This window comes from Pinus tabuliformis, chromosome 2_2 (assembly GCF_031772625.1).
Source record: "Pinus tabuliformis cultivar Carrire ecotype Pingquan chromosome 2_2, CPIR1, whole genome shotgun sequence".
Classification (NCBI taxonomy): Eukaryota; Viridiplantae; Streptophyta; class Pinopsida; order Pinales; family Pinaceae; genus Pinus; species Pinus tabuliformis.
Window position 1 is genome coordinate 801,043,747 of NC_142300.1, and position 12,146 is coordinate 801,055,892.

The window sequence follows — 12,146 nt, forward strand, 5'->3', positions numbered from 1 at the left end:
GTGCACACGGCCTGCCACAAGGGCGTACGCTTCGTTCCTCGACCACCGCAGTGGAAAACCGACAGGCAATAATCCACCCGTGCTTGTGACGATGCAGCAGCCCGTGTTGGTTTGCACCTCAAGTCGAGCGGCGGACCAGCCTAAGCCGTTCCGAATCCGACTGAGACGGATCAACAACCTCCATCCGCTTCCCTCCCAGAAATTTCAAGCACTCTTTAACTCTCTTTTCAAAGTCCTTTTCATCTTTCCCTCGCGGTATTTGTTCGCTATCGGTCTCTCGCCCATATTTAGCCTTGGACGGAATTTACCACCCAATTAGGGCTGCATTCCCAAACAATCCGACTCACCAACAACGCCTCGTGATGCGGTAGGGTCCCGGGCCGACGAGGCTGTCACCCTCTCAGGCACCCCCTTCCAAGGTACTTGGCCTAGGTCCGCCGCTGAGGACGCTTCTACAGACTACAATTTAGGCAGCGCCGCTGCCCGATTTTCATGCTGGGCTCTTCCCGGTTCACTCGCCGCTACTAGGGGAATCCTTGTATGTTTATTTTCCTCCGCTTAATTATATGCTTAAACTTAGTGGGTGTTCTCGCTTGAGCTGGGGTTGCAAAGTTGGAGCTAAATCTACCCTACCCCATGGGAGGACAAGAGAGAGCAAAGCAAGTTCGAGCGATGCCACACAAAGCATGCATCGGCTAACGCCGACTGCCCATCCAAGGGGACAAGATCACCGCTTGTCGACGCACGCCATGAAAAATCGCTTGAGGTATTTCAGCCGACCACACCGCATGGGGCAGGGACGACCAACTCCACTGCTCCCTAGCATATTGCAGGGAGCACGTTTGAATGGGATGCGATGCCCAGACAGACGTGCCCTTGACCGAGGGTTCGGGCGCAAATTGCGTTCAAAAACTCGATGATTCACGGGATTCTGCAATTCACACTAAGTATCGCATTTCACTACGTTCTTCATCGTAACAAGAACCGAGATATCCGTTGCTGAGAGTCATTTCGTTTCCACATGTATTACCGAAAAATCAGCCACAAAACGGAATAGGGGCACCCCGCACAACAAATGTAAGGCCAAGGGGCAAAAGGAGGAAACACACATGAGAGAAAGAGAAACAAAGGTGTCTAACCCCCTCATAGGGGGAGGGCTCGAATAGAGGACAATCTCCCCCAGCCCCATGCCCTCGTAAAAAGGTTGAAAATACGTGGAACAGCGATCAAGAAGAACTAGGGTGGCCACCCCAGGAGCTCTCACTTCTTTTAGCCCTTCCCCGACACCAGCCCACAACAACTCCCCCTTTTCTCCATAGAGCTAGGGACCGAAAGGAAGAAAAGGGTAGAAAACAAAGCACAAACAAGGCACAAGCCTCCCAAAGCCCCGTGCCTTCAGTAAAAGGGGGGAATTGAAGGGGACGACGATCAAAAAGGACTAGGGTGGCCACCCCGGGAGCTCGCACTGCGTTTTGTCCTTCCGGAACACCAATCCACAACAATCCCACCTTTTCTCCGTAACACTAGGGGCCACGAGGAAGAAGGGAAGAAAACAACAAGAGAGAAAGGGATATATCAACCATGGCTACCGGCTCACAAGGGGAGGCTTCAAACAGAGAACAAGCTTCCCCAACCCCGTGACTTTGTAAAAAGTGGGGAATTGCAGGGGATAGCGATAAAGAAGGACTAGGGTGGCCACCCTGGGAACTCGCACTGCTTTTCGTCCTTCCCGAACACCAATCCACAACAATCCCACCTTTTCTCCTTAAAGCTAAGGGGCCGAAAGCAAGAAGGGAAGAAAACAATAGGAAAGCAAGAGATATCAAACGTGGCTACAGGCTCACAAGGGGAGGCTCAAACAGAGAACAAGCTTCCCAAACCCCGCACCTTCGGAAAAAGGGGGGAACTGCAGAGGAGGCAATCGAGAAGGACTAGGGTGGCTACCCTGGGAACTCACACTGCTTTTTTTCCTTCCCGAACACCAATCCACAACAATCCCACCTCTCCTCCATAAAGCTAGGGGCAAAAGGAAGAAGGGAAGAAAACTAAACCAAAGAAAAAAAGATCCCAAGAAAAGAGAGAAGCTCAACAACACGCTGAGTAGATTTTCGCTAACCAAAAAGAAATCAAACAAGGCACCCAATCAAAAAAGTGTCCCACCTCTTCACACCCTCCCACATGCATTCAAAACAACACCCTTTCCAGCTTTACAACATAGCAAACAACCAAGCAAATAAATCACAACCTAAAATTGACCAATAGAAAAGACAAGGGCCACGACGAGACCAGTGTTTGGAGCACATCACTGAGAGGCACACAGCCCCCAACCGAGCGACACAAGGCTTCAAACGACAAATAGACTATTTCCAATAACACAAACCCACCCTGCTCTTGCACCCATCTGTGTACAAAACACCCAACAACCTTTCCGGCGAGAGAGTCAACGGGGGTCAAATAATCAAACTCCAAAGAGGAGTTGTCACAGGCCGACAATCAATGCTGGAGAAAGCTGCAGGCCACAAATACATCGATGGTGCAAGGCCAGTAGAGAGAGGGACGTTCGCAAAGCACACACCACGAAACAAAGAAATGACGCAAGTCCCACAAAAAACCCACAATCCAAAAGGAGGAACAAAGACACAACCCGCTACTTCTTTTTCCCTCAGAAGGGGAGTGGGTCACGAGAGTACGAGGAATTCCCTCGATGGCAAAGGCACGAGATCAGATTGCCACTCTCATGCCTGTCGGTGGGGAAAATTGCGATCTCGATGGAGCTCAAACCGAGGGATGGGTTTTTCATTACCTCGACACCCAACCCTTCCGCGAGGGCATGTCGAGGAATGGTCGGGAGGGACTAGGGTGGCCAGCCCAAAGGGTTGAACCGCTCTTCATCCATCCCATACTGACCGCACCCCGACAATCTCGCCTCATGGAAGGTTTGAGCTACCAAGCGCGCGCAACCACTCCCTCGACCCAACCACCAGCGAAAAAGCTCACCCAAGCAACACATCAACCACCGCCACCTTTTCGAGAGAACCAACTATGGAAGCCTGCACCCTTGGCCCATGCCTTCCAACGAACAAAATACTGATCACCACCGATACAAATGAGTCTGGATTTATCCATCGTATTTACGAAGCACCTCAACTCTGCAGCAACCATGCCCGGTCGAACAGATTGTCGGAAGGGCTCCCAAGAAACAAGCTTCCGGACCCCCTGCAGAAACACATTGGGGGGGAAGAAAAAAAAAGGATGGGTGGGAAAATCACAAGCATGGCTTGCAAGCACACACGAAAAGACAAGCGTAGTTAACTCGAGACAAGCAACCAACAATGTTCCCGCCAAACACCAAACCCGATCCCCTAAAGACACACCACAAAGTCCCACATTGCAATCGAAACCCAACCAACCCGAACCAAAAAAGAAAACCCCTGCTATCAATGATCCTACCACAGGTTCACCTATGGTAACCTTGTTACGACTTCTCCTTCCTCTAAATGATAAGGTTCAATGAACTTCTCACGACGTCGATGGTGGCAAACCACCATCGTCGACGCAATCCGAACACTTCACCGGATCATTCAATCGGTAGGAGGGATGGGCGGTGTGTACAAAGGGCAGGGACGTAGTCAACACGAGTTTATCACACGCGCTTACTAGGAATTCCTCGTTGAAGACCAATAATTGCAATGGTATATCCCCATCACGATGCAATTTGAGAAGATTTCCCGATCCTCTTGAACCAGGAATAAAAACTTGTTGGCTGCATCAGTGTAGTGCGCGTGCGGCCCAGAACATCTAAGGGCATCACAGACCTGTTATTGACTCAAACTTCCATGGCCTAAACAGCCATAGTCCCTCTAAGAAGCTGGCCGCGAAGGGGAACCTCCGCGTAGCTAGTTAGCAGGCTGAGGTCTCGTTCATTATCGAAATTAACCAGACAAATCGCTCCACCAACTAATAACGGCCATGCACCACCACCCATAGAATCAAGAAAGAGCTCTCAATCTGTTAATCCTTACTTTGTCTGGACCTAGTAAGTTTCCCCGTGTTGAGTCAAATTAAGCTGCAGGCTCCACTCCTGGTGGTGCCCTTTCGTCAATTCCTTTAAGTTTCAGCCTTGCGACCATACTCCCCCTGGAACCCAAACACTCTGATTTCTTAAAAGGTGCTAGTGGAGTCCTTAGAGCAACAGCCACCGATCCTTGGTCGGCATCGTTTATGGTTGAGACTAGGACAGTATCTAATTGTCTTCGAGCCCCCAACTCTCATTCTTGATTAATGAAAACATCCTTGGCAAATGCTTTCGCAGTGGTTCGTCTTTCATAAATCCAAGAATTTCACCTCTGACAATGAAATACGAATGTCCCCAACAGTCCCTATTAATCATTACTCAGGTACCAAAGGCCAACACAATAGGACCAGACTCCTATCACGTTATTCCATGCTAATGTATTCAGAGAATAAGCTTGGTTTGAGCACTCTAAGTTTTTCAAAGTAATAGCACCGGAACCGCGACCCAGCCAACTAAGGCCAAGAGGACGCCGCCGACAAAAGGGACGGAAGGGCAGGTGCACACCGAGTAGGCGGACCAACCTTTACGACCCAAGATCCAACTATGAGCTTTTTAACTGCAACAACTTAAATATACACTATTGGAGCTGGAATTACCGCGGCTGCTGGCACCAGACTCGCCCTCCAATGGATCCTCGTTAAGGGATTTAGATTGTACTCATTCCAATTACCAAACTCGATGAGCCCAGTATTGTTATTTATTGTCACTACCTCCCCATGTCAGGATTGGGTAATTTGCACGCCTGCTGCCTTCCTTGGATGTGGTAGCCGTTTCTCAGGATCCCTCTCCAGAATTGAATCCTAATTCTCCATCACCCATCACCACCATGGTAGGCCTCTATCCTACCATCGAAAGTTGATAGGGCAGAAATTTGAATGAAGCATCGCCAACACAAGGGCTATGCGATCCGTCGAGTTATCATGATTCACTGGAGAAGCGAGCAAGCCCACGCCGGCCTTTTATCTAAAAAATGCATCCCTTCCAAAGAGTCGGGACTTGGTGCACGTATTAGCTCTAGAATTACTACGGTTATCCGAGTAGTATGGTACCATCAAAAAAACTATAACTGATTTAATGAGCCATCTGCAGTTTCACAGTCTGAATTAGTTCATACTTAGACATGCATGGCTTAATCTTTGAGACAAGCATATGACTACTAGCAGGATCAACCAGGTAGCACCCTCCCGCTTTAAAGGGCATTCCAGGCGCTCTCTTACCGAGAGCCAACATGAACACCCATCAAGTCAAAGAGATGTCAAAATATCATGTAAAAATTTTATTCCTTGCACCTCTTGCATCCCAAGAAGGAAGCACACGCAACATGCCAAGGACATGGCGAACAAATGGGCAGACCTACCAAGCCATAACGCACCAAGGCCACTCCGTATTTTGCAGCCATAGCCCAACCAACAAGAAAATGAGCGATCACTCACCCACTCCCTTAGAAATGCCTCCAAAGGCCTCCACGCCCCGCACCGAGGGCACCTAGGAGTCCACCCGGACAGCAGCAACGATGGACCTCGATCACCCGATCGCCTGCAGCAACCTCGATGCAAAGGAAACAAATGGAGAATGACCAACAACACAACCTCTATATTACAAATGAGCCACAATTCTCCCCGCCCCCACATCGAGGCCACCTAGGAATCCACCTGGAAAGTAGCAACGATGGACCTCGATCTCCCGACCGCCTGTGGGAGCCTCGATGCGGAGGAAAAGGAAGAAAATAAAAAGACGACAACCGACCGCACAAATCCTATCATAGAGAGGCCATACAAACCTCCCCGCCCCGCACCGATGCCACCAAGGAGTCCACCCGGACAGCAGCAACAGTGTACCTTGATCGGATGATCACCTGTGGCAACCTTGACACAAAGGCAAGGGAAAGAAACCATACAAGACAAACTGAGCCCGCAACCTCCCTTAGAAATGCCCCCCAACCCACCCCACCCCTCCCCGCACAGGGGCCACCTAGGAGTCCACCCGGACAGCAGCAACGATGGACCTCGATCGCATGATCGCCTACGGCGGCCTCAATGCAGAGAGGAAATGGAAGGAAATAAAACTAGTCCAACTGAGCCCACAACCTCTCTTAGAAATTCCCCCAACCCTCCATGCCATGCAACGAGGCCACCTAGGAGTCCACCCGCGACAGCAGCAACGGTGGACCTCGATCACTTGACCGCCTGTGGCAACCACGATGTGAAGGCAAAGGAAGGAAGTAAATGCAAATCAAGAGGGTCACTACTGTTGGGCCGTTAATATGCCATTATTATTATCACTTTTTGAACACTTATCCCACCCATTTCCACTATTCTTCATCATATCATTTGTTATAATTTATCATTTAAATCCATTTTATAAATGATTTATGCTCTTATGAATGAATATTATCTATTCTCCTTTATTTCTAATAAATTCATGATTATGAATTATTTTATCAATGATAGTTTTAATAAGTTGGTTATAACATTATTTACCATTTCTAGCCTCCAAGATAATTTTCAGATTGAAGATTTGATTTTTAAAAGCGCCAACTCAGAAATGCACTGGAATAAGGAGTGACAGTTTTGCGATTGAGATTCTGAGCAAATGGAGAAGAATCTGGAAAATCTGGAACATGGGTTTTGTCCAGAATGGGCCCAATTAACTTTTTTAAAGAATGGTTTGCCCAAATTTGGCTTGTACTGGGAGAAACACAGGGTTCTTTGAGCACGATTTTCTGAGATTTAGTGTTGTAGCCATCCTCCAAATCTTAGCCGCAAAGCCAAATTCGCCTTGTTCTTGTTGATCAATTGGTTAGAAGCAAACCAATTTTGTAATAGAGATCATTTTGTACTTATCTTTATTGTAACTGCTCTTTGATCTCTCTTTATTTAAATCAGAACAGAGATCAGAGATGGGGGATTGGAATGATGGAAGAATGATAGAAAAATGATGAAGAATGATGGCGGATTATCCATGATAGGATAGGGATTGTTGCATGTTGTAATTCTCAGGCATTTGCTGTTGTAATGATTCCACTATTTGATGATTAATACATGGTTTGGGAGTTGCTGTTCATTCTTTTCCTTCTGAAGTAACCCAGCAGCATCCGCTGGCGGCTAAGGGCCCAGCCTCTGGTGGAGTACGCTGCTGCTGCTGCTGCTGTATATTATATTCTTTTGATTTCTGCGTGGTTTGCTTATCTTTATTGCTCAGTAATCTGACATGCTTTTTCATATGTTATTCCATGCTCTGCTACGATTAATTCATTAATGGTTCCTTCAGGAAATTTATGTAGTGACTCTGCATTGTATGATTGAATCTTTTCAGAGTTGATTGCATGTTATTAGTCTAAACCAGCTATTTCTGTTACAGAGCATTTGTACTGAATATTACTGTTGTTGGATTCATTTGAAATCCTGATTATTGGAATCTGAAAAGTGATATTATTCTATTTGGAAACATAGTCATATTCACCTTCATTGTCAGATTACCATATTAGCGTGTTGCGTGTATATATGATTGATTCCTGCTATTCCATAAAGTACATTCCATCCAATTTGCCTTAAGAAAGAAGATTGTTATTTTATTGCAGAATGTGAGTTTAGTTCTGACTCGCGAGACTTAGTTTATTTGATTATTGTTCCATTTACTGCTTGCTGTTCCATTTCCTGTTTGCTATTCCATTTTACTTTTTGTCATTCCATTTACTTGCATTTGCTGCTTTGGTGTGAGAGAAGGTCTAAGGCTGTAGTGAGCCAGCAAGGCGCTGCTTAGCTCCCAGACCTATGGTCCATGCTCTAATTTCCTTTCCATCAGTTTCTAGAGGGATGGGTTATCGCTTCCGCACCCTTGACTGATAAGCTGCCTTGTTCTTTTAAAGTAATTTAGTCATAGCTTGCTCAGTGAATAGTTGTTGTATCCTCAATTGATGTTTGCTGAGTGAATAGTTGGATTTCAGAGCATTTGAGTTTATGTTATTGTTAGATTTCTTTTTCAAGCATTCATTTACTCTTGGGTTTTAAGCACTATACTGCAAAACATTACTCTTAAGTAAATAGCCGCCTCAGACTGAGTACACTCTTGAAATAAAAAGTCGTCCCTGGGTTGATAATTAATGTGAAGGTAATTAGGAGTTTAAAAGACACCTTTTTATCGCTCCACATTTTGGCGCCGTTGCCGGGGAAGAGTGTAGCCATTTCTAAAGAGTAGTGTGAATCTGATGAGTGCCTGCTAGGGAAGAGTTGGATCTTAAAAACGGAAGGTAAGAACCTGCGTACGGAGCATGTAAAAGCCCTACTCCCCCGTCCGCTTTCCAGCAGGACTGTTAAAGAACCTAGGGTAGAAATAGATGTTTGAATTTTTGAATGATTAGGAAAAAGATAGAAATTTTTAAAAAAATGAATCACATGATCTCACGCAAGTGGTGATGTAAGCACCACCCATTTCACTAAACGATTGACAGGAACATTTGAAGAAGGAGCCTCGAAGAAAACACATGAAGAACATCTTATATTATGGTAAGAAATGGCTCACATTTCTACTTTTGAATTTCTTATTAGAGATCTAGGAGAAGTGACAGAAATGCACATAATTCCCCCATCTTTACCAAATTTTCATGGTTTAGCAAATGAAGATCCAGATACATTTTTATTTGAGTTCGAAATACTTTGTAGAGGATATGATTATTGTACTAATGATCAAAGATTGAAAGTGTTTCCTCTTACTCTAAAAGGAGCAGCTCTCCGATGTTTCATGAGCCTAGGTGGGAATTGCATCCAATCATGGGAGGACATGGAGAACATATTCTTGAAGAAGTACCAAGACTATTGCAAATCCAATGAAGATATTTTCGGTATGATACAAGGGGAAGATGAAAGTTTGGAGGACTATGTAGATCGATTTCAATACAACCTTCAAAAATCAAAATATAAGCATTTGGAGAAAGAGATCTTAAAAACACTCCTTCTTAAAGGAATCAAAGATGAATGTTTAGAAATCTTAAATTTGATAGGAAAAGGTGATGTTTTTCAGTTATCATATGATGATGTTTGTGAGTTGTGCATAAGGTATTCAAGAGGAATCTCCAAGGCTGGTAAGAATTCTAGAGATGTTTGTTCTTTCTTTTCCAAATCTACTACAAGAATAGGAGACATAAGAGCTGAAATCAATGTGTTATTTGAAAATTTTAAAGTTGATTTTATTAGCTCTCTAAATGAAAAATTGGATGTTTTGCAGGTTCATAAAAATCAAGAATCGGATGAAGTGTTTTACCCTCAAGACCGAAAGGAGCATCTCATAGATACTCACTCTTCCTTATCTAGGATGGAAGTAGCATATCAAAGAGGTAAGGAAGCTGCAACAAGGTCAAAACCACGGAAATCATGGCCTACAGGTATGGTTCAAAACACTCCCTCTCCACTTTCTTACTTGCATAATCCATTATGGAATACTAATGTGTTAGGGCAGCCATGTCAATCTCAATATAACCACCAGCAATTTTCTCTACAAGCTTGGCATGGTTCACCTTATGATTGCATGACTACTCTCCCCCATCTTGTAGCACAAGCACATTCTCCATATTCTCCACCAGCTCTTCCACAATATCTTGCTTGCCCATCAAAACCATTCACACAACCCAATCAACCATATCATCAAAATGCTCCATTCCTTACACATTTTCCTGCTCAACTAATTCCACACCCTCACCATAATAAACCAGTACAACATACTTACAATGTTGAACTGGAAAATTTACCCACCCTTCCCTATTAGAGAAAACCTACAATGAGATTCAGAATGTTTCAAATGCAAAAATTGTAGAAGCTATGGAAGAAAATGAGGTTTCTTTTACTATGCATCAACAAGCTATTTTAAAAGCTCAAGAAATTCATGATATGATGGCTATGCGAAATCAAGAAAGTAAAGGATATATTGAAGATTGGTTTCACTCCATCATTTGTTTGCAACATCACTCTATGCTTCAACAATTTTTGATACCATTTTTTGAAGGGAAGTTGGCTTCTCATACCCTAATATCCATTAACATGCATTTTTCAAATTTGGGTATGTGCATACGTGAAGCCTTACTTCCAAAATGGCTTCACTGGAAGTACTCATATATGTAGTCATATTCATTTTTCCAATCAAAATAGGTTAGTGTAGAAAATAAAATAAATAAGGGAATAAATAAATGCATTTTGTTTTTTCTTTTATAAAACTAGTTGCTTTGGTTGCAACACGCTATCGAAATCAACATCGATGATAAATGTTTCAATTCATTTGTGTATGTAGATGATTTATAATAGAAATAACAATTCTACAAACACTTATATTCATTTTTATCATCAATATGAAAAAATGCTTGAATATCATTTTTTGGCTTGCGGGCTTGATGAACTTTTTGGAAAAACAGTCGGGACAGTCATGTTTTGAGGAACCAAAAGTGAATATTTTTAAAACTTGTTTCTACCCTAGGTATCCCTTGATTTCTACTTTCTAACCCAATTTGAACCACTCAATTTGGATTTGAAACGAAAAAGTTAGAAACAAAACATTGACAGGGTGTCTAGTGGGCAACTCAGGAACAGAGCTGGGACAGTCAGTTTTTGGAGGCCTAAATGAATGAATTTTTAAAACCTATTTCTACAGTAGATTCCCTATGAATCTAGTTTAAAATTAAATTAGAATCACTCATTTTTGATACCATATGGGGAAGTTATGATCAAAATACTGATTGTCTATTGTAAATCAGCATCCTTAAAACTATGTCTTTCCGGCTGTTCCTTGCAGTATTTGACCTATCAATTCTTCTTCTATTCAAAACCTGTTTCTATTGGAAATAAATAAATGAATATACTAGCATTTCCAATTTGAATCCTTTGAATCTGACATCAAACGAAAAAATTATGCTTGAAATATCAACTGTTGGTCTAGGCTGGGTAATCGAAAATGACTCTGTTATGCAGGATGTTATAACTAAAATTGACATATCATATCATTGAATTTTTAAAACCTGTTTCTACTGGAGATATACCTTTGAATTACCTCTCATTTAGCTTTGGAATCACTCAATTTGGACAAAAAAACAAAGAAGTTGTGATTAAAACACTGCTGGTTAGTATGGTCGACCACTGCTCTCCCGCAGGTAACAAATAAATTTTACTTTGTTATTTTCTCCTTGGATTTGTTCTATAGAGTAACTACTTGTTAGTTTTTTTGCATAATTCTTGGATTAGGGGAGCCGTGCACCTCTCTTTCTCCATGATTTAATGTTTTATTGCAGGTAGACACTCGTTTTTTGCAGGTCCTAGGAGAAAAAGAACGTCAATTTATGGACAAGTGATTCTTGAAACAAATTTTAATAAAACAAAGGAATTTCATCCAACTCATTACCCAATGGATTCATAATAGAAGAAATGAAGAATTGATTTCGATTTGAAGATTCATGTCTTGTCACTGCTGCCAAAACATTTTTCAAAAAGATAATTTTTTTACATAATATCATAGTTGTTGTAACTTAATTTACATATTGTTTTTAAATAAAATGTTGTTTCTTTTCTAATTTCTCTTATATTTTGTGTTTCAGGTGTTGCTTCATTCAAAGTGTAACTCATCCTTAGCATGAATGTCGTGAACGGCTAATTTGTTTTTTGCATGCTTTCATTTTATGATTGTCTATTTTGTTGTTCCTTTTTCATGTTTTGTTGTTCCTTTTCGAAATGGAACAGCACTTCTGCACTTTCACGTTTTGTTGTTCCTTTTCAAAATGGAACAACACTTATGCACTTTCACGTTTTGCTGTTCCTTTTCGAAATGGAACAACACTTCTGCACTTTCACGTTTTGCTGTTCCTTTTCGGAATGGAACAACACTTCTGTACTTTCACGTTTTGCTGTTCCTTTCCGAATGGAACAACACTTCTGCACTTTCACATTTTGCTGTTCCTTTTCAAATGGAACAACACTTCTGCACTTTCACGTTTTGCTGTTCCTTTTCGAATGGAACAGCACTTCTGCACTTTCACGTTTTGTTGTTCCTTTTTGAATGGAACAACACTTCTGCACTTTCACGTTTTGTTGTTCCT

General features: G+C 42.8%; 3 non-coding genes across 3 annotated transcripts in view; all 3 read right to left on the reverse strand.

Moving 5' to 3' along the window:
* LOC149195195 (25S ribosomal RNA) overlaps positions 1 to 607 on the reverse strand; it is a 3,407-nt gene extending 2,800 nt beyond the window's left edge. The window contains exon 1 of the ribosomal RNA XR_016255527.1: positions 1 to 607. This exon is cut by the window's left edge and continues 2,800 nt beyond it. This is a non-coding gene — a ribosomal RNA (25S ribosomal RNA).
* Positions 608 to 854: 247 nt separating this feature from the next.
* LOC149195196 (5.8S ribosomal RNA) lies at positions 855 to 1,008 on the reverse strand. The gene has a single exon (XR_016255472.1). It is a non-coding gene; the product is annotated as a 5.8S ribosomal RNA (ribosomal RNA).
* Positions 1,009 to 3,438: 2,430 nt separating this feature from the next.
* LOC149195197 (18S ribosomal RNA) lies at positions 3,439 to 5,251 on the reverse strand. Its single transcript, XR_016255416.1, has one exon. It is a non-coding gene; the product is annotated as an 18S ribosomal RNA (ribosomal RNA).
* Positions 5,252 to 12,146: the final 6,895 nt, after the last annotated feature.